The 20,237-nt window shown below is 40.1% G+C and overlaps 12 non-coding genes across 12 annotated transcripts; 3 read left to right on the forward strand and 9 right to left on the reverse strand.

The window, feature by feature from the left end:
* Positions 1–3,841: 3,841 nt before the first annotated feature.
* LOC130661700 (5S ribosomal RNA) lies at positions 3,842–3,960 on the forward strand. Its single transcript, XR_008988878.1, has one exon. It is a non-coding gene; the product is annotated as a 5S ribosomal RNA (ribosomal RNA).
* A 328-nt stretch (positions 3,961–4,288) lies between these two features.
* LOC130659965 (U1 spliceosomal RNA) lies at positions 4,289–4,453 on the reverse strand. The gene has a single exon (XR_008987168.1). It is a non-coding gene; the product is annotated as a U1 spliceosomal RNA (small nuclear RNA).
* A 185-nt stretch (positions 4,454–4,638) lies between these two features.
* Positions 4,639–4,830, reverse strand: LOC130661014 (U2 spliceosomal RNA). Its single transcript, XR_008988210.1, has one exon. It is a non-coding gene; the product is annotated as a U2 spliceosomal RNA (small nuclear RNA).
* Positions 4,831–5,152: 322 nt separating this feature from the next.
* Trnar-acg (transfer RNA arginine (anticodon ACG)) lies at positions 5,153–5,225 on the reverse strand. Its single transcript has one exon. It is a non-coding gene; the product is annotated as a tRNA-Arg (tRNA).
* Positions 5,226–9,693: 4,468 nt separating this feature from the next.
* Positions 9,694–9,812, forward strand: LOC130661701 (5S ribosomal RNA). Its single transcript, XR_008988879.1, has one exon. It is a non-coding gene; the product is annotated as a 5S ribosomal RNA (ribosomal RNA).
* A 328-nt stretch (positions 9,813–10,140) lies between these two features.
* On the reverse strand, positions 10,141–10,305 carry LOC130659968 (U1 spliceosomal RNA). Its single transcript, XR_008987170.1, has one exon. It is a non-coding gene; the product is annotated as a U1 spliceosomal RNA (small nuclear RNA).
* A 185-nt stretch (positions 10,306–10,490) lies between these two features.
* Positions 10,491–10,682, reverse strand: LOC130661015 (U2 spliceosomal RNA). Its single transcript, XR_008988211.1, has one exon. It is a non-coding gene; the product is annotated as a U2 spliceosomal RNA (small nuclear RNA).
* A 322-nt stretch (positions 10,683–11,004) lies between these two features.
* On the reverse strand, positions 11,005–11,077 carry Trnar-acg (transfer RNA arginine (anticodon ACG)). The gene has a single exon. It is a non-coding gene; the product is annotated as a tRNA-Arg (tRNA).
* Positions 11,078–15,545: 4,468 nt separating this feature from the next.
* On the forward strand, positions 15,546–15,664 carry LOC130661702 (5S ribosomal RNA). The gene has a single exon (XR_008988880.1). It is a non-coding gene; the product is annotated as a 5S ribosomal RNA (ribosomal RNA).
* Positions 15,665–15,992: 328 nt separating this feature from the next.
* On the reverse strand, positions 15,993–16,157 carry LOC130659969 (U1 spliceosomal RNA). The gene has a single exon (XR_008987171.1). It is a non-coding gene; the product is annotated as a U1 spliceosomal RNA (small nuclear RNA).
* A 185-nt stretch (positions 16,158–16,342) lies between these two features.
* LOC130661016 (U2 spliceosomal RNA) lies at positions 16,343–16,534 on the reverse strand. The gene has a single exon (XR_008988212.1). It is a non-coding gene; the product is annotated as a U2 spliceosomal RNA (small nuclear RNA).
* Positions 16,535–16,856: 322 nt separating this feature from the next.
* Positions 16,857–16,929, reverse strand: Trnar-acg (transfer RNA arginine (anticodon ACG)). The gene has a single exon. It is a non-coding gene; the product is annotated as a tRNA-Arg (tRNA).
* Between the last annotated feature and the right edge of the window lie 3,308 nt (positions 16,930–20,237).

Raw genomic sequence — 20,237 nt, forward strand, 5'->3', positions numbered from 1 at the left:
GCTGCAAAGAAGACAGCTGATCACCCTAAATATGTGGACATGATCAAGGCTGCTATCGCTACCCTAAAGGAACGCGGTGGTTCATCTCGCCAAGCTATTACAAAATATATTCATGCAAATTACAAAGTTGCTGAAAACTCAGATCATCATCTGAAAATGGCTCTTAAACGAGGAGTAACATCAGGCGATTTGATTCAAACTAAAGGCACTGGTGCTTCTGGATCATTCAAGCTAGGTCAGGTAAAAAAAGAAAAACCTAAGAAAAAGGCCGCAGCAAAAAAGCCAACGGCAAAGAAGCCTACTGCAAAGAAAAGTACACCAAAAAAGAAGCCAGCAAAGAAGAGCACGCCAAAGAAAGCAGCAAAGAAGCCTGCCACAAAGAAAGCCTCGGCTAAGAAACCAGCAGCTAAGAAACCCACAAAGAAGCCTGTTGCTAAAAAACCTGCAGCAAAGAAGGTCAAAAAGACTCCCAAAAAGGCAGCAAAGAAGACCGCAAAAAAATAATTTGTGTGTATCTGGCTATTACATTAACAAACGGCTATTTTTATAGCCACACATTTACAAAAAAACATTATCTTGGTACAAAGTTAAACTTGTTTAAGTCACTTAAACAGTTAAAAAAGAGTAAATTTAAGATTAGATTCCCTAAGTTTAAGTATTTTCGTTTTTAAATTTCTTATTTTCTTGCTTTTACTTTTCTTGCCCTTCATATTTTTAACATTGTCAAACTTTATGTAGCATAAAATTTTTATGTAGCATAAAATTTAAACAGAAAGCAGGACAAAGTTTGATATAAAAAGCTAGCCGTAATATTTTTTATGGATGTGTGGCTATAAAAATAGCCGTTTTTTGTTTGGTAAGATGCTTAGGCACGTTCCCCACGAATTCTTCTTGCCAACTGGATGTCTTTAGGCATGATTGTAACTCGTTTTGCGTGAATGGCACACAAGTTAGTATCCTCGAACAAGCCAACAAGGTACGCTTCAGAAGCCTCTTGCAGAGCCATAACGGCTGTGCTCTGGAATCGCAGATCTGTTTTGAAGTCCTGAGCAATTTCTCGCACAAGACGCTGGAAAGGCAACTTGCGGATCAAGAGCTCGGTTGACTTCTGGTATCTTCTGATTTCTCTGAGAGCAACTGTACCAGGTCTGTAACGATGTGGTTTTTTCACTCCTCCAGTAGCTGGTGCGCTTTTCCTCGCAGCTTTAGTGGCGAGTTGTTTTCGTGGAGCCTTTCCTCCAGTAGATTTACGTGCAGTTTGCTTTGTACGAGCCATATTTTAAGAAGTCGATGTAGTACGGATACACAAGACGGTCTAAAATGCACTATCGCGCCAAAGTTTTATTTCTCATATTGATTGACAGCTAAGGTTCAAAACAAACCATTTGATTGGTGCTAAGAAAGTAATTTCTGATTGGCTGCATAATGACATTACGCTCATTACTTTAACATTTTTATAAAATCTGTGTTTTTTGGCTACGGGAAAACGGCTGTATCTTCTGATACACAAAAGCTTTTGACTTTTTTTTTTTTTAGTAAGTAGCAGAAGGTTTGGCGAATTCCAACGATGCCAAATTTATTGCCTTACTGAAACATTAAGACCACGAATTTTTAAAAAAACTACAGTTTTACTTAAAAAAATGTACAAAATGTTCGGAACATTTTGTAATGACGCAACTCTATTGGTTAATTAGGGTGTTTCCACGAGCAGTAGGTAATTTTATGGCCTCTTTTTAAAGCTGTCTGAATTCTGTTAACTCAAACGTTGTTTTTGTACTCGTTCTGTACGCAACTATATCAATATGTCTGGACGCGGAAAAGGAGGTAAAGGATTGGGAAAAGGAGGTGCTAAACGTCACCGAAAAATTCTTCGTGATAACATTCAGGGAATCACAAAACCTGCTATTCGGCGTCTTGCTCGACGAGGTGGTGTCAAACGTATCTCTGGCCTTATCTATGAGGAAACCAGAGGTGTACTGAAGGTTTTCTTAGAGAATGTTATTCGTGATGCTGTAACCTACACAGAGCACGCTAAACGCAAGACCGTTACCGCTATGGATGTTGTTTATGCCTTAAAACGTCAAGGAAGAACTCTTTACGGATTCGGAGGTTAAGCGTTGTCATTGCTCAACAAAAACGGCTATTTTTATAGCCACAAATCTTTTAAAACATTACTTTGTGCACGCTTCCAAATTACACAATGTGTAAAGTCTTGTCACAGTTACATTTATTGCTATACGATACTATGTCATATATGACACAAAAAAAATTTAGAAATACTTTGTAGGGTTAATTTGCCTGGGAGTGTTTCCGTGAAAAGCTGGGTTAAGTTAAATGTAAGCAATAACATGGATCAATGTACTTGTCTTTTCTGCAAGTACAGCTAATAATACGTATGAAAAGTGAAGCTAATCCACACACACATGGGGAAGTATTTTAAATGTAGGCTAGTGTTCTTAAGCACATTATTTAGAAGTTTTATTAACTTCGGTTAACTTGTAGTGACGCCAAGTAAATGTTTTTTTAAAGATGTGTGGTCTTAAAAAAGACCGTTTGTGTTTGGTAGACGTTGGTTTACTTGCTGCTTGTGTATTTTGTGACGGCTTTTGTTCCTTCACTGACTGCGTGTTTTGCAAGTTCTCCAGGCAAGAGAAGACGTACTGCGGTTTGAATTTCACGAGAAGAGATGGTCGACTTTTTGTTTTGAAGAGCCAAACGCGAAGCTTCGGAAGCAATGCGCTCAAAGATGTCGTTGACAAATGAGTTCATGATGCTCATAGCTTTGCTTGAAACTCCGACATCTGGGTGAACTTGTTTCAAAACATTGTAGATGTAAATAGCATAACTTTCCTTTCTCTTTCTCTTGCGTTTCTTTTCACCAGTTCCACCAATCTTTCCTCCTTTTTTGCCGGCTCTTTTTTCACCTTTCTTGGCTACTTTAGGTGCCTGTTTTCCTCCTTTAGCTGCTGCGTCAGACATGGTTAAAAATTTTTGCTACTTAACTTGTAAATAAGCATTAAACTGCAAGTCAAAACTTTTTGTTTATAAGTAAAAAAATCGGATCGAATTCGATCCGAAAACGCCGATACGCAATTTAATTGGTTAAAAAAAAAATCTTTTGTTTAATACTTAATTATGATTGGTTAAAAAAACATGATTTCGATCCTATTTTTATGATGAAAAAACGAGTAAAGTTTATTTCGTTAACACTTACGTTAAATATTCGTACGTTTTTGTATTAACTTACAAATCAAATCGCAGTTATGTCTGGACGTGGAAAAGGTGGAAAAGCTAAGGCTAAAGCCAAGACAAGATCCTCAAGAGCTGGACTTCAATTTCCAGTCGGTAGAGTGCATAGATTCCTTCGTAGAGGGCACTATGCTAACCGAATTGGATCTGGAGCACCAGTTTACTTAGCAGCCGTCTTGGAATATTTATCTGCTGAGATATTGGAGTTGGCTGGTAACGCAGCAAGAGACAACAAAAAAGCTAGGATTATTCCAAGACATTTACAATTGGCTGTTCGTAATGATGAAGAATTAAACAAACTTTTGAGCGGTGTAACCATTGCAGCTGGTGGTGTTTTGCCAAACATTCAAGCTGTCTTACTCCCAAAGAAGAACGACAAAGGACAGAAGAAGTAAACCGCTACACTCAGAAAACAACGGCTATTTTTATAGCCACACATCTTTAAAAAAACATTGTTTTTTTCACAAAACTATAACCTTAAAGTCTAATAGATAATCCATGCATACGCCTTGTCCTAAGTAACTCAAAGAAATTAAATAAAAAAATTTGATCACAACGTCAAAATAAATTGCACGTATTTGCACCTACTAATGTCTACGGCCATACCACGATGAACACACCCGTTCTCGTCTGATCACGGAAGTTAAGCATCGTCGGGCCGGGATAGTACTTGGATGGGGGACCGCCTGGGAACTCCCGGTGTCGTAGGCTTTTCATTTTCATTTGCTGTGATATATTTCTTGTTATAACAATTAAGGAACGTGGCGGTTGTTGAAAGTGTTTCCTATGACATTTTCCTACGACATTTTCAGGTGATAGTACGAGAAAAAAGAGCTTTCAAATGCATACAAACTCGATCTATTGCCGATCATCCAATAACCCTGACGGAATGGCAAATAAAATAAAATTCCGCCGCCTTCCGAGGACTTATATCGCAATCACGTTTCGTAACAGCCAAGCGAGGTTTTACCTTAGCGTTTAAGTCACCACCGACATTTGGCCGCGCAACTTTTCTAAGCTCATTCATTTTGACTTAAGGAGGGGGCGAGCGCGGACGCAGGCCCCCACTACCAGAAATTGTACGGTCGAGTTACTGACGTTTGCAGTAATCGCAGAGGTCAGCCCAAGCGTAGTGCAATGCAAGAGCCTCACTCTGGAAGAAAACCCTCATTGATCAGTCTTTACTTCCCCGTCAGGTAAGTATGAGTTGGAACTGCACCGTAGCATGAGGGTACCCTTCAAAGTTTGTTAATGCTTGTGGCTTGAGTGTGTTATAAACTGCCGTGTCGCGGGGCATAGGCTGTATTCTCCCCCAGTGTACGCGTTTTGTTCCCGCCGTAGACTATGCAGAGTGCCGTCGGAAAGAGGACTGCTATTATTCTTTTATTGCTTATGTGGGCCGCCATCGGTAATAGTGCAACACCAAGGCAACCCGTGGTCACGGCGTGAATGAATCCACCTCCATGACCCAAGGCCAAAAATCAGATTAATATACTGACCATTCAGAGAATGGCCTACCAGATATTAAACTGATAAGAACAGATACTACACTTGATCTTAGCCATTAGGCCGAGAAGCGATAAAGAACAAGCGTTGCCATGATAGGCATCGTCCACACACCGTAACTGCTTGTGGAGCATGTCACGTTACTGTAAAGCTTACAACTGTCACCGCGTACGGATGGACGGCGACATAGTAAAAATCACGGCTGTTGATTTAGCCGTAGGATGGAGAGCGACTGTAGCGAGTGGATGGTAACTTACATGAATGCTAACAAAGGCGACGATACTAAGTGCGTGATATTACTTTCCAATATGTCTGCGTACATTCCGTTTATCAACGCATTACGCCAGAACGTGCGCGCGCGTTACACAGTAGACCATGCAGCCGAAATGCGACAGTGCGACCCTGCCAGGAGTCGAACCTGGAATCCCCTGATTCGTAGTCAGATGCCTTATCCATTGGGCCACAGGGCCATGCTTATGACTTCGCCCCATCGTCATTTTGGCTTGCGCATTCGTTTTACTTACGACAGAATTCTTCGTGTTTGTAGCCATGAAAGAAAGGGACTTCTGTGAGTGAATTTTTTTACTGTGGTCTAATAAAAAAGTCGAAACGCAGTGCCCAATATATGAATTGCTCCTAATAGCCGGAAACAGGCCGTGTCGATGATGTAGGCCGACATACGCAACGCAAACCAAAGAACGCTTTATGAAAATCCTAACACGAGCGCGGAAGAAGCCCAAATTAACAGACTAGATGTAATGCTGAAGACCTCAAACTCCAGCAGCTTCTCTTGCAGACTATTGCGTCGTACTACAAATAAAAATTAACATGCTTTCGCATAGTCGCGGCACCCAAAACGGACATTATACGATGTACAGAAACACACATTTCTGTTTTCGCGCCAAATCAATTCCCGGGAGTGGTACTTTTACGTCCGCATACTTCGCACCGTCTTAAATTATATCTCATTTACACGGTAATGTTTAGTATACTTCTACTGTGATAACAAGCATCGTTTATCGTTGGATTGTTGTAAGAAAACATTAAAAATGAGTGAAGCAGCTTCTCCAAAGAAAATCGCACCCAAGAAGAAACCTGCTGCAAAGAAGACAGCTGATCACCCTAAATATGTGGACATGATCAAGGCTGCTATCGCTACCCTAAAGGAACGCGGTGGTTCATCTCGCCAAGCTATTACAAAATATATTCATGCAAATTACAAAGTTGCTGAAAACTCAGATCATCATCTGAAAATGGCTCTTAAACGAGGAGTAACATCAGGCGATTTGATTCAAACTAAAGGCACTGGTGCTTCTGGATCATTCAAGCTAGGTCAGGTAAAAAAAGAAAAACCTAAGAAAAAGGCCGCAGCAAAAAAGCCAACGGCAAAGAAGCCTACTGCAAAGAAAAGTACACCAAAAAAGAAGCCAGCAAAGAAGAGCACGCCAAAGAAAGCAGCAAAGAAGCCTGCCACAAAGAAAGCCTCGGCTAAGAAACCAGCAGCTAAGAAACCCACAAAGAAGCCTGTTGCTAAAAAACCTGCAGCAAAGAAGGTCAAAAAGACTCCCAAAAAGGCAGCAAAGAAGACCGCAAAAAAATAATTTGTGTGTATCTGGCTATTACATTAACAAACGGCTATTTTTATAGCCACACATTTACAAAAAAACATTATCTTGGTACAAAGTTAAACTTGTTTAAGTCACTTAAACAGTTAAAAAAGAGTAAATTTAAGATTAGATTCCCTAAGTTTAAGTATTTTCGTTTTTAAATTTCTTATTTTCTTGCTTTTACTTTTCTTGCCCTTCATATTTTTAACATTGTCAAACTTTATGTAGCATAAAATTTTTATGTAGCATAAAATTTAAACAGAAAGCAGGACAAAGTTTGATATAAAAAGCTAGCCGTAATATTTTTTATGGATGTGTGGCTATAAAAATAGCCGTTTTTTGTTTGGTAAGATGCTTAGGCACGTTCCCCACGAATTCTTCTTGCCAACTGGATGTCTTTAGGCATGATTGTAACTCGTTTTGCGTGAATGGCACACAAGTTAGTATCCTCGAACAAGCCAACAAGGTACGCTTCAGAAGCCTCTTGCAGAGCCATAACGGCTGTGCTCTGGAATCGCAGATCTGTTTTGAAGTCCTGAGCAATTTCTCGCACAAGACGCTGGAAAGGCAACTTGCGGATCAAGAGCTCGGTTGACTTCTGGTATCTTCTGATTTCTCTGAGAGCAACTGTACCAGGTCTGTAACGATGTGGTTTTTTCACTCCTCCAGTAGCTGGTGCGCTTTTCCTCGCAGCTTTAGTGGCGAGTTGTTTTCGTGGAGCCTTTCCTCCAGTAGATTTACGTGCAGTTTGCTTTGTACGAGCCATATTTTAAGAAGTCGATGTAGTACGGATACACAAGACGGTCTAAAATGCACTATCGCGCCAAAGTTTTATTTCTCATATTGATTGACAGCTAAGGTTCAAAACAAACCATTTGATTGGTGCTAAGAAAGTAATTTCTGATTGGCTGCATAATGACATTACGCTCATTACTTTAACATTTTTATAAAATCTGTGTTTTTTGGCTACGGGAAAACGGCTGTATCTTCTGATACACAAAAGCTTTTGACTTTTTTTTTTTTTAGTAAGTAGCAGAAGGTTTGGCGAATTCCAACGATGCCAAATTTATTGCCTTACTGAAACATTAAGACCACGAATTTTTAAAAAAACTACAGTTTTACTTAAAAAAATGTACAAAATGTTCGGAACATTTTGTAATGACGCAACTCTATTGGTTAATTAGGGTGTTTCCACGAGCAGTAGGTAATTTTATGGCCTCTTTTTAAAGCTGTCTGAATTCTGTTAACTCAAACGTTGTTTTTGTACTCGTTCTGTACGCAACTATATCAATATGTCTGGACGCGGAAAAGGAGGTAAAGGATTGGGAAAAGGAGGTGCTAAACGTCACCGAAAAATTCTTCGTGATAACATTCAGGGAATCACAAAACCTGCTATTCGGCGTCTTGCTCGACGAGGTGGTGTCAAACGTATCTCTGGCCTTATCTATGAGGAAACCAGAGGTGTACTGAAGGTTTTCTTAGAGAATGTTATTCGTGATGCTGTAACCTACACAGAGCACGCTAAACGCAAGACCGTTACCGCTATGGATGTTGTTTATGCCTTAAAACGTCAAGGAAGAACTCTTTACGGATTCGGAGGTTAAGCGTTGTCATTGCTCAACAAAAACGGCTATTTTTATAGCCACAAATCTTTTAAAACATTACTTTGTGCACGCTTCCAAATTACACAATGTGTAAAGTCTTGTCACAGTTACATTTATTGCTATACGATACTATGTCATATATGACACAAAAAAAATTTAGAAATACTTTGTAGGGTTAATTTGCCTGGGAGTGTTTCCGTGAAAAGCTGGGTTAAGTTAAATGTAAGCAATAACATGGATCAATGTACTTGTCTTTTCTGCAAGTACAGCTAATAATACGTATGAAAAGTGAAGCTAATCCACACACACATGGGGAAGTATTTTAAATGTAGGCTAGTGTTCTTAAGCACATTATTTAGAAGTTTTATTAACTTCGGTTAACTTGTAGTGACGCCAAGTAAATGTTTTTTTAAAGATGTGTGGTCTTAAAAAAGACCGTTTGTGTTTGGTAGACGTTGGTTTACTTGCTGCTTGTGTATTTTGTGACGGCTTTTGTTCCTTCACTGACTGCGTGTTTTGCAAGTTCTCCAGGCAAGAGAAGACGTACTGCGGTTTGAATTTCACGAGAAGAGATGGTCGACTTTTTGTTTTGAAGAGCCAAACGCGAAGCTTCGGAAGCAATGCGCTCAAAGATGTCGTTGACAAATGAGTTCATGATGCTCATAGCTTTGCTTGAAACTCCGACATCTGGGTGAACTTGTTTCAAAACATTGTAGATGTAAATAGCATAACTTTCCTTTCTCTTTCTCTTGCGTTTCTTTTCACCAGTTCCACCAATCTTTCCTCCTTTTTTGCCGGCTCTTTTTTCACCTTTCTTGGCTACTTTAGGTGCCTGTTTTCCTCCTTTAGCTGCTGCGTCAGACATGGTTAAAAATTTTTGCTACTTAACTTGTAAATAAGCATTAAACTGCAAGTCAAAACTTTTTGTTTATAAGTAAAAAAATCGGATCGAATTCGATCCGAAAACGCCGATACGCAATTTAATTGGTTAAAAAAAAAATCTTTTGTTTAATACTTAATTATGATTGGTTAAAAAAACATGATTTCGATCCTATTTTTATGATGAAAAAACGAGTAAAGTTTATTTCGTTAACACTTACGTTAAATATTCGTACGTTTTTGTATTAACTTACAAATCAAATCGCAGTTATGTCTGGACGTGGAAAAGGTGGAAAAGCTAAGGCTAAAGCCAAGACAAGATCCTCAAGAGCTGGACTTCAATTTCCAGTCGGTAGAGTGCATAGATTCCTTCGTAGAGGGCACTATGCTAACCGAATTGGATCTGGAGCACCAGTTTACTTAGCAGCCGTCTTGGAATATTTATCTGCTGAGATATTGGAGTTGGCTGGTAACGCAGCAAGAGACAACAAAAAAGCTAGGATTATTCCAAGACATTTACAATTGGCTGTTCGTAATGATGAAGAATTAAACAAACTTTTGAGCGGTGTAACCATTGCAGCTGGTGGTGTTTTGCCAAACATTCAAGCTGTCTTACTCCCAAAGAAGAACGACAAAGGACAGAAGAAGTAAACCGCTACACTCAGAAAACAACGGCTATTTTTATAGCCACACATCTTTAAAAAAACATTGTTTTTTTCACAAAACTATAACCTTAAAGTCTAATAGATAATCCATGCATACGCCTTGTCCTAAGTAACTCAAAGAAATTAAATAAAAAAATTTGATCACAACGTCAAAATAAATTGCACGTATTTGCACCTACTAATGTCTACGGCCATACCACGATGAACACACCCGTTCTCGTCTGATCACGGAAGTTAAGCATCGTCGGGCCGGGATAGTACTTGGATGGGGGACCGCCTGGGAACTCCCGGTGTCGTAGGCTTTTCATTTTCATTTGCTGTGATATATTTCTTGTTATAACAATTAAGGAACGTGGCGGTTGTTGAAAGTGTTTCCTATGACATTTTCCTACGACATTTTCAGGTGATAGTACGAGAAAAAAGAGCTTTCAAATGCATACAAACTCGATCTATTGCCGATCATCCAATAACCCTGACGGAATGGCAAATAAAATAAAATTCCGCCGCCTTCCGAGGACTTATATCGCAATCACGTTTCGTAACAGCCAAGCGAGGTTTTACCTTAGCGTTTAAGTCACCACCGACATTTGGCCGCGCAACTTTTCTAAGCTCATTCATTTTGACTTAAGGAGGGGGCGAGCGCGGACGCAGGCCCCCACTACCAGAAATTGTACGGTCGAGTTACTGACGTTTGCAGTAATCGCAGAGGTCAGCCCAAGCGTAGTGCAATGCAAGAGCCTCACTCTGGAAGAAAACCCTCATTGATCAGTCTTTACTTCCCCGTCAGGTAAGTATGAGTTGGAACTGCACCGTAGCATGAGGGTACCCTTCAAAGTTTGTTAATGCTTGTGGCTTGAGTGTGTTATAAACTGCCGTGTCGCGGGGCATAGGCTGTATTCTCCCCCAGTGTACGCGTTTTGTTCCCGCCGTAGACTATGCAGAGTGCCGTCGGAAAGAGGACTGCTATTATTCTTTTATTGCTTATGTGGGCCGCCATCGGTAATAGTGCAACACCAAGGCAACCCGTGGTCACGGCGTGAATGAATCCACCTCCATGACCCAAGGCCAAAAATCAGATTAATATACTGACCATTCAGAGAATGGCCTACCAGATATTAAACTGATAAGAACAGATACTACACTTGATCTTAGCCATTAGGCCGAGAAGCGATAAAGAACAAGCGTTGCCATGATAGGCATCGTCCACACACCGTAACTGCTTGTGGAGCATGTCACGTTACTGTAAAGCTTACAACTGTCACCGCGTACGGATGGACGGCGACATAGTAAAAATCACGGCTGTTGATTTAGCCGTAGGATGGAGAGCGACTGTAGCGAGTGGATGGTAACTTACATGAATGCTAACAAAGGCGACGATACTAAGTGCGTGATATTACTTTCCAATATGTCTGCGTACATTCCGTTTAACAACGCATTACGCCAGAACGTGCGCGCGCGTTACACAGTAGACCATGCAGCCGAAATGCGACAGTGCGACCCTGCCAGGAGTCGAACCTGGAATCCCCTGATTCGTAGTCAGATGCCTTATCCATTGGGCCACAGGGCCATGCTTATGACTTCGCCCCATCGTCATTTTGGCTTGCGCATTCGTTTTACTTACGACAGAATTCTTCGTGTTTGTAGCCATGAAAGAAAGGGACTTCTGTGAGTGAATTTTTTTACTGTGGTCTAATAAAAAAGTCGAAACGCAGTGCCCAATATATGAATTGCTCCTAATAGCCGGAAACAGGCCGTGTCGATGATGTAGGCCGACATACGCAACGCAAACCAAAGAACGCTTTATGAAAATCCTAACACGAGCGCGGAAGAAGCCCAAATTAACAGACTAGATGTAATGCTGAAGACCTCAAACTCCAGCAGCTTCTCTTGCAGACTATTGCGTCGTACTACAAATAAAAATTAACATGCTTTCGCATAGTCGCGGCACCCAAAACGGACATTATACGATGTACAGAAACACACATTTCTGTTTTCGCGCCAAATCAATTCCCGGGAGTGGTACTTTTACGTCCGCATACTTCGCACCGTCTTAAATTATATCTCATTTACACGGTAATGTTTAGTATACTTCTACTGTGATAACAAGCATCGTTTATCGTTGGATTGTTGTAAGAAAACATTAAAAATGAGTGAAGCAGCTTCTCCAAAGAAAATCGCACCCAAGAAGAAACCTGCTGCAAAGAAGACAGCTGATCACCCTAAATATGTGGACATGATCAAGGCTGCTATCGCTACCCTAAAGGAACGCGGTGGTTCATCTCGCCAAGCTATTACAAAATATATTCATGCAAATTACAAAGTTGCTGAAAACTCAGATCATCATCTGAAAATGGCTCTTAAACGAGGAGTAACATCAGGCGATTTGATTCAAACTAAAGGCACTGGTGCTTCTGGATCATTCAAGCTAGGTCAGGTAAAAAAAGAAAAACCTAAGAAAAAGGCCGCAGCAAAAAAGCCAACGGCAAAGAAGCCTACTGCAAAGAAAAGTACACCAAAAAAGAAGCCAGCAAAGAAGAGCACGCCAAAGAAAGCAGCAAAGAAGCCTGCCACAAAGAAAGCCTCGGCTAAGAAACCAGCAGCTAAGAAACCCACAAAGAAGCCTGTTGCTAAAAAACCTGCAGCAAAGAAGGTCAAAAAGACTCCCAAAAAGGCAGCAAAGAAGACCGCAAAAAAATAATTTGTGTGTATCTGGCTATTACATTAACAAACGGCTATTTTTATAGCCACACATTTACAAAAAAACATTATCTTGGTACAAAGTTAAACTTGTTTAAGTCACTTAAACAGTTAAAAAAGAGTAAATTTAAGATTAGATTCCCTAAGTTTAAGTATTTTCGTTTTTAAATTTCTTATTTTCTTGCTTTTACTTTTCTTGCCCTTCATATTTTTAACATTGTCAAACTTTATGTAGCATAAAATTTTTATGTAGCATAAAATTTAAACAGAAAGCAGGACAAAGTTTGATATAAAAAGCTAGCCGTAATATTTTTTATGGATGTGTGGCTATAAAAATAGCCGTTTTTTGTTTGGTAAGATGCTTAGGCACGTTCCCCACGAATTCTTCTTGCCAACTGGATGTCTTTAGGCATGATTGTAACTCGTTTTGCGTGAATGGCACACAAGTTAGTATCCTCGAACAAGCCAACAAGGTACGCTTCAGAAGCCTCTTGCAGAGCCATAACGGCTGTGCTCTGGAATCGCAGATCTGTTTTGAAGTCCTGAGCAATTTCTCGCACAAGACGCTGGAAAGGCAACTTGCGGATCAAGAGCTCGGTTGACTTCTGGTATCTTCTGATTTCTCTGAGAGCAACTGTACCAGGTCTGTAACGATGTGGTTTTTTCACTCCTCCAGTAGCTGGTGCGCTTTTCCTCGCAGCTTTAGTGGCGAGTTGTTTTCGTGGAGCCTTTCCTCCAGTAGATTTACGTGCAGTTTGCTTTGTACGAGCCATATTTTAAGAAGTCGATGTAGTACGGATACACAAGACGGTCTAAAATGCACTATCGCGCCAAAGTTTTATTTCTCATATTGATTGACAGCTAAGGTTCAAAACAAACCATTTGATTGGTGCTAAGAAAGTAATTTCTGATTGGCTGCATAATGACATTACGCTCATTACTTTAACATTTTTATAAAATCTGTGTTTTTTGGCTACGGGAAAACGGCTGTATCTTCTGATACACAAAAGCTTTTGACTTTTTTTTTTTTTAGTAAGTAGCAGAAGGTTTGGCGAATTCCAACGATGCCAAATTTATTGCCTTACTGAAACATTAAGACCACGAATTTTTAAAAAAACTACAGTTTTACTTAAAAAAATGTACAAAATGTTCGGAACATTTTGTAATGACGCAACTCTATTGGTTAATTAGGGTGTTTCCACGAGCAGTAGGTAATTTTATGGCCTCTTTTTAAAGCTGTCTGAATTCTGTTAACTCAAACGTTGTTTTTGTACTCGTTCTGTACGCAACTATATCAATATGTCTGGACGCGGAAAAGGAGGTAAAGGATTGGGAAAAGGAGGTGCTAAACGTCACCGAAAAATTCTTCGTGATAACATTCAGGGAATCACAAAACCTGCTATTCGGCGTCTTGCTCGACGAGGTGGTGTCAAACGTATCTCTGGCCTTATCTATGAGGAAACCAGAGGTGTACTGAAGGTTTTCTTAGAGAATGTTATTCGTGATGCTGTAACCTACACAGAGCACGCTAAACGCAAGACCGTTACCGCTATGGATGTTGTTTATGCCTTAAAACGTCAAGGAAGAACTCTTTACGGATTCGGAGGTTAAGCGTTGTCATTGCTCAACAAAAACGGCTATTTTTATAGCCACAAATCTTTTAAAACATTACTTTGTGCACGCTTCCAAATTACACAATGTGTAAAGTCTTGTCACAGTTACATTTATTGCTATACGATACTATGTCATATATGACACAAAAAAAATTTAGAAATACTTTGTAGGGTTAATTTGCCTGGGAGTGTTTCCGTGAAAAGCTGGGTTAAGTTAAATGTAAGCAATAACATGGATCAATGTACTTGTCTTTTCTGCAAGTACAGCTAATAATACGTATGAAAAGTGAAGCTAATCCACACACACATGGGGAAGTATTTTAAATGTAGGCTAGTGTTCTTAAGCACATTATTTAGAAGTTTTATTAACTTCGGTTAACTTGTAGTGACGCCAAGTAAATGTTTTTTTAAAGATGTGTGGTCTTAAAAAAGACCGTTTGTGTTTGGTAGACGTTGGTTTACTTGCTGCTTGTGTATTTTGTGACGGCTTTTGTTCCTTCACTGACTGCGTGTTTTGCAAGTTCTCCAGGCAAGAGAAGACGTACTGCGGTTTGAATTTCACGAGAAGAGATGGTCGACTTTTTGTTTTGAAGAGCCAAACGCGAAGCTTCGGAAGCAATGCGCTCAAAGATGTCGTTGACAAATGAGTTCATGATGCTCATAGCTTTGCTTGAAACTCCGACATCTGGGTGAACTTGTTTCAAAACATTGTAGATGTAAATAGCATAACTTTCCTTTCTCTTTCTCTTGCGTTTCTTTTCACCAGTTCCACCAATCTTTCCTCCTTTTTTGCCGGCTCTTTTTTCACCTTTCTTGGCTACTTTAGGTGCCTGTTTTCCTCCTTTAGCTGCTGCGTCAGACATGGTTAAAAATTTTTGCTACTTAACTTGTAAATAAGCATTAAACTGCAAGTCAAAACTTTTTGTTTATAAGTAAAAAAATCGGATCGAATTCGATCCGAAAACGCCGATACGCAATTTAATTGGTTAAAAAAAAAATCTTTTGTTTAATACTTAATTATGATTGGTTAAAAAAACATGATTTCGATCCTATTTTTATGATGAAAAAACGAGTAAAGTTTATTTCGTTAACACTTACGTTAAATATTCGTACGTTTTTGTATTAACTTACAAATCAAATCGCAGTTATGTCTGGACGTGGAAAAGGTGGAAAAGCTAAGGCTAAAGCCAAGACAAGATCCTCAAGAGCTGGACTTCAATTTCCAGTCGGTAGAGTGCATAGATTCCTTCGTAGAGGGCACTATGCTAACCGAATTGGATCTGGAGCACCAGTTTACTTAGCAGCCGTCTTGGAATATTTATCTGCTGAGATATTGGAGTTGGCTGGTAACGCAGCAAGAGACAACAAAAAAGCTAGGATTATTCCAAGACATTTACAATTGGCTGTTCGTAATGATGAAGAATTAAACAAACTTTTGAGCGGTGTAACCATTGCAGCTGGTGGTGTTTTGCCAAACATTCAAGCTGTCTTACTCCCAAAGAAGAACGACAAAGGACAGAAGAAGTAAACCGCTACACTCAGAAAACAACGGCTATTTTTATAGCCACACATCTTTAAAAAAACATTGTTTTTTTCACAAAACTATAACCTTAAAGTCTAATAGATAATCCATGCATACGCCTTGTCCTAAGTAACTCAAAGAAATTAAATAAAAAAATTTGATCACAACGTCAAAATAAATTGCACGTATTTGCACCTACTAATGTCTACGGCCATACCACGATGAACACACCCGTTCTCGTCTGATCACGGAAGTTAAGCATCGTCGGGCCGGGATAGTACTTGGATGGGGGACCGCCTGGGAACTCCCGGTGTCGTAGGCTTTTCATTTTCATTTGCTGTGATATATTTCTTGTTATAACAATTAAGGAACGTGGCGGTTGTTGAAAGTGTTTCCTATGACATTTTCCTACGACATTTTCAGGTGATAGTACGAGAAAAAAGAGCTTTCAAATGCATACAAACTCGATCTATTGCCGATCATCCAATAACCCTGACGGAATGGCAAATAAAATAAAATTCCGCCGCCTTCCGAGGACTTATATCGCAATCACGTTTCGTAACAGCCAAGCGAGGTTTTACCTTAGCGTTTAAGTCACCACCGACATTTGGCCGCGCAACTTTTCTAAGCTCATTCATTTTGACTTAAGGAGGGGGCGAGCGCGGACGCAGGCCCCCACTACCAGAAATTGTACGGTCGAGTTACTGACGTTTGCAGTAATCGCAGAGGTCAGCCCAAGCGTAGTGCAATGCAAGAGCCTCACTCTGGAAGAAAACCCTCATTGATCAGTCTTTACTTCCCCGTCAGGTAAGTATGAGTTGGAACTGCACCGTAGCATGAGGGTACCCTTCAAAGTTTGTTAATGCTTGTGGCTTGAGTGTGTTATAAACTGCCGTGTCGCGGGGCATAGGCTGTATTCTCCCCCAGTGTACGCGTTTTGTTCCCGCCGTAGACTATGCAGAGTGCCGTCGGAAAGAGGACTGCTATTATTCTTTTATTGCTTATGTGGGCCGCCATCGGTAATAGTGCAACACCAAGGCAACCCGTGGTCACGGCGTGAATGAATCCACCTCCATGACCCAAGGCCAAAAATCAGATTAATATACTGACCATTCAGAGAATGGCCTACCAGATATTAAACTGATAAGAACAGATACTACACTTGATCTTAGCCATTAGGCCGAGAAGCGATAAAGAACAAGCGTTGCCATGATAGGCATCGTCCACACACCGTAACTGCTTGTGGAGCATGTCACGTTACTGTAAAGCTTACAACTGTCACCGCGTACGGATGGACGGCGACATAGTAAAAATCACGGCTGTTGATTTAGCCGTAGGATGGAGAGCGACTGTAGCGAGTGGATGGTAACTTACATGAATGCTAACAAAGGCGACGATACTAAGTGCGTGATATTACTTTCCAATATGTCTGCGTACATTCCGTTTATCAACGCATTACGCCAGAACGTGCGCGCGCGTTACACAGTAGACCATGCAGCCGAAATGCGACAGTGCGACCCTGCCAGGAGTCGAACCTGGAATCCCCTGATTCGTAGTCAGATGCCTTATCCATTGGGCCACAGGGCCATGCTTATGACTTCGCCCCATCGTCATTTTGGCTTGCGCATTCGTTTTACTTACGACAGAATTCTTCGTGTTTGTAGCCATGAAAGAAAGGGACTTCTGTGAGTGAATTTTTTTACTGTGGTCTAATAAAAAAGTCGAAACGCAGTGCCCAATATATGAATTGCTCCTAATAGCCGGAAACAGGCCGTGTCGATGATGTAGGCCGACATACGCAACGCAAACCAAAGAACGCTTTATGAAAATCCTAACACGAGCGCGGAAGAAGCCCAAATTAACAGACTAGATGTAATGCTGAAGACCTCAAACTCCAGCAGCTTCTCTTGCAGACTATTGCGTCGTACTACAAATAAAAATTAACATGCTTTCGCATAGTCGCGGCACCCAAAACGGACATTATACGATGTACAGAAACACACATTTCTGTTTTCGCGCCAAATCAATTCCCGGGAGTGGTACTTTTACGTCCGCATACTTCGCACCGTCTTAAATTATATCTCATTTACACGGTAATGTTTAGTATACTTCTACTGTGATAACAAGCATCGTTTATCGTTGGATTGTTGTAAGAAAACATTAAAAATGAGTGAAGCAGCTTCTCCAAAGAAAATCGCACCCAAGAAGAAACCTGCTGCAAAGAAGACAGCTGATCACCCTAAATATGTGGACATGATCAAGGCTGCTATCGCTACCCTAAAGGAACGCGGTGGTTCATCTCGCCAAGCTATTACAAAATATATTCATGCAAATTACAAAGTTGCTGAAAACTCAGATCATCATCTGAAAATGGCTCTTAAACGAGGAGTAACATCAGGCGATTTGATTCAAACTAAAGGCACTGGTGCTTCTGGATCATTCAAGCTAGGTCAGGTAAAAAAAGAAAAACCTAAGAAAAAGGCCGCAGCAAAAAAGCCAACGGCAAAGAAGCCTACTGCAAAGAAAAGTACACCAAAAAAGAAGCCAGCAAAGAAGAGCACGCCAAAGAAAGCAGCAAAGAAGCCTGCCACAAAGAAAGCCTCGGCTAAGAAACCAGCAGCTAAGAAACCCACAAAGAAGCCTGTTGCTAAAAAACCTGCAGCAAAGAAGGTCAAAAAGACTCCCAAAAAGGCAGCAAAGAAGACCGCAAAAAAATAATTTGTGTGTATCTGGCTATTACATTAACAAACGGCTATTTTTATAGCCACACATTTACAAAAAAACATTATCTTGGTACAAAGTTAAACTTGTTTAAGTCACTTAAACAGTTAAAAAAGAGTAAATTTAAGATTAGATTCCCTAAGTTTAAGTATTTTCGTTTTTAAATTTCTTATTTTCTTGCTTTTACTTTTCTTGCCCTTCATATTTTTAACATTGTCAAACTTTATGTAGCATAAAATTTTTATGTAGCATAAAATTTAAACAGAAAGCAGGACAAAGTTTGATATAAAAAGCTAGCCGTAATATTTTTTATGGATGTGTGGCTATAAAAATAGCCGTTTTTTGTTTGGTAAGATGCTTAGGCACGTTCCCCACGAATTCTTCTTGCCAACTGGATGTCTTTAGGCATGATTGTAACTCGTTTTGCGTGAATGGCACACAAGTTAGTATCCTCGAACAAGCCAACAAGGTACGCTTCAGAAGCCTCTTGCAGAGCCATAACGGCTGTGCTCTGGAATCGCAGATCTGTTTTGAAGTCCTGAGCAATTTCTCGCACAAGACGCTGGAAAGGCAACTTGCGGATCAAGAGCTCGGTTGACTTCTGGTATCTTCTGATTTCTCTGAGAGCAACTGTACCAGGTCTGTAACGATGTGGTTTTTTCACTCCTCCAGTAGCTGGTGCGCTTTTCCTCGCAGCTTTAGTGGCGAGTTGTTTTCGTGGAGCCTTTCCTCCAGTAGATTTACGTGCAGTTTGCTTTGTACGAGCCATATTTTAAGAAGTCGATGTAGTACGGATACACAAGACGGTCTAAAATGCACTATCGCGCCAAAGTTTTATTTCTCATATTGATTGACAGCTAAGGTTCAAAACAAACCATTTGATTGGTGCTAAGAAAGTAATTTCTGATTGGCTGCATAATGACATTACGCTCATTACTTTAACATTTTTATAAAATCTGTGTTTTTTGGCTACGGGAAAACGGCTGTATCTTCTGATACACAAAAGCTTTTGACTTTTTTTTTTTTTAGTAAGTAGCAGAAGGTTTGGCGAATTCCAACGATGCCAAATTTATTGCCTTACTGAAACATTAAGACCACGAATTTTTAAAAAAACTACAGTTTTACTTAAAAAAATGTACAAAATGTTCGGAACATTTTGTAATGACGCAACTCTATTGGTTAATTAGGGTGTTTCCACGAGCAGTAGGTAATTTTATGGCCTCTTTTTAAAGCTGTCTGAATTCTGTTAACTCAAACGTTGTTTTTGTACTCGTTCTGTACGCAACTATATCAATATGTCTGGACGCGGAAAAGGAGGTAAAGGATTGGGAAAAGGAGGTGCTAAACGTCACCGAAAAATTCTTCGTGATAACATTCAGGGAATCACAAAACCTGCTATTCGGCGTCTTGCTCGACGAGGTGGTGTCAAACGTATCTCTGGCCTTATCTATGAGGAAACCAGAGGTGTACTGAAGGTTTTCTTAGAGAATGTTATTCGTGATGCTGTAACCTACACAGAGCACGCTAAACGCAAGACCGTTACCGCTATGGATGTTGTTTATGCCTTAAAACGTCAAGGAAGAACTCTTTACGGATTCGGAGGTTAAGCGTTGTCATTGCTCAACAAAAACGGCTATTTTTATAGCCACAAATCTTTTAAAACATTACTTTGTGCACGCTTCCAAATTACACAATGTGTAAAGTCTTGTCACAGTTACATTTATTGCTATACGATACTATGTCATATATGACACAAAAAAAATTTAGAAATACTTTGTAGGGTTAATTTGCCTGGGAGTGTTTCCGTGAAAAGCTGGGTTAAGTTAAATGTAAGCAATAACATGGATCAATGTACTTGTCTTTTCTGCAAGTACAGCTAATAATACGTATGAAAAGTGAAGCTAATCCACACACACATGGGGAAGTATTTTAAATGTAGGCTAGTGTTCTTAAGCACATTATTTAGAAGTTTTATTAACTTCGGTTAACTTGTAGTGACGCCAAGTAAATGTTTTTTTAAAGATGTGTGGTCTTAAAAAAGACCGTTTGTGTTTGGTAGACGTTGGTTTACTTGCTGCTTGTGTATTTTGTGACGGCTTTTGTTCCTTCACTGACTGCGTGTTTTGCAAGTTCTCCAGGCAAGAGAAGACGTACTGCGGTTTGAATTTCACGAG

Source organism: Hydractinia symbiolongicarpus, chromosome 9, assembly GCF_029227915.1.
Source record: "Hydractinia symbiolongicarpus strain clone_291-10 chromosome 9, HSymV2.1, whole genome shotgun sequence".
Taxonomy (NCBI): Eukaryota; Metazoa; Cnidaria; class Hydrozoa; order Anthoathecata; family Hydractiniidae; genus Hydractinia; species Hydractinia symbiolongicarpus.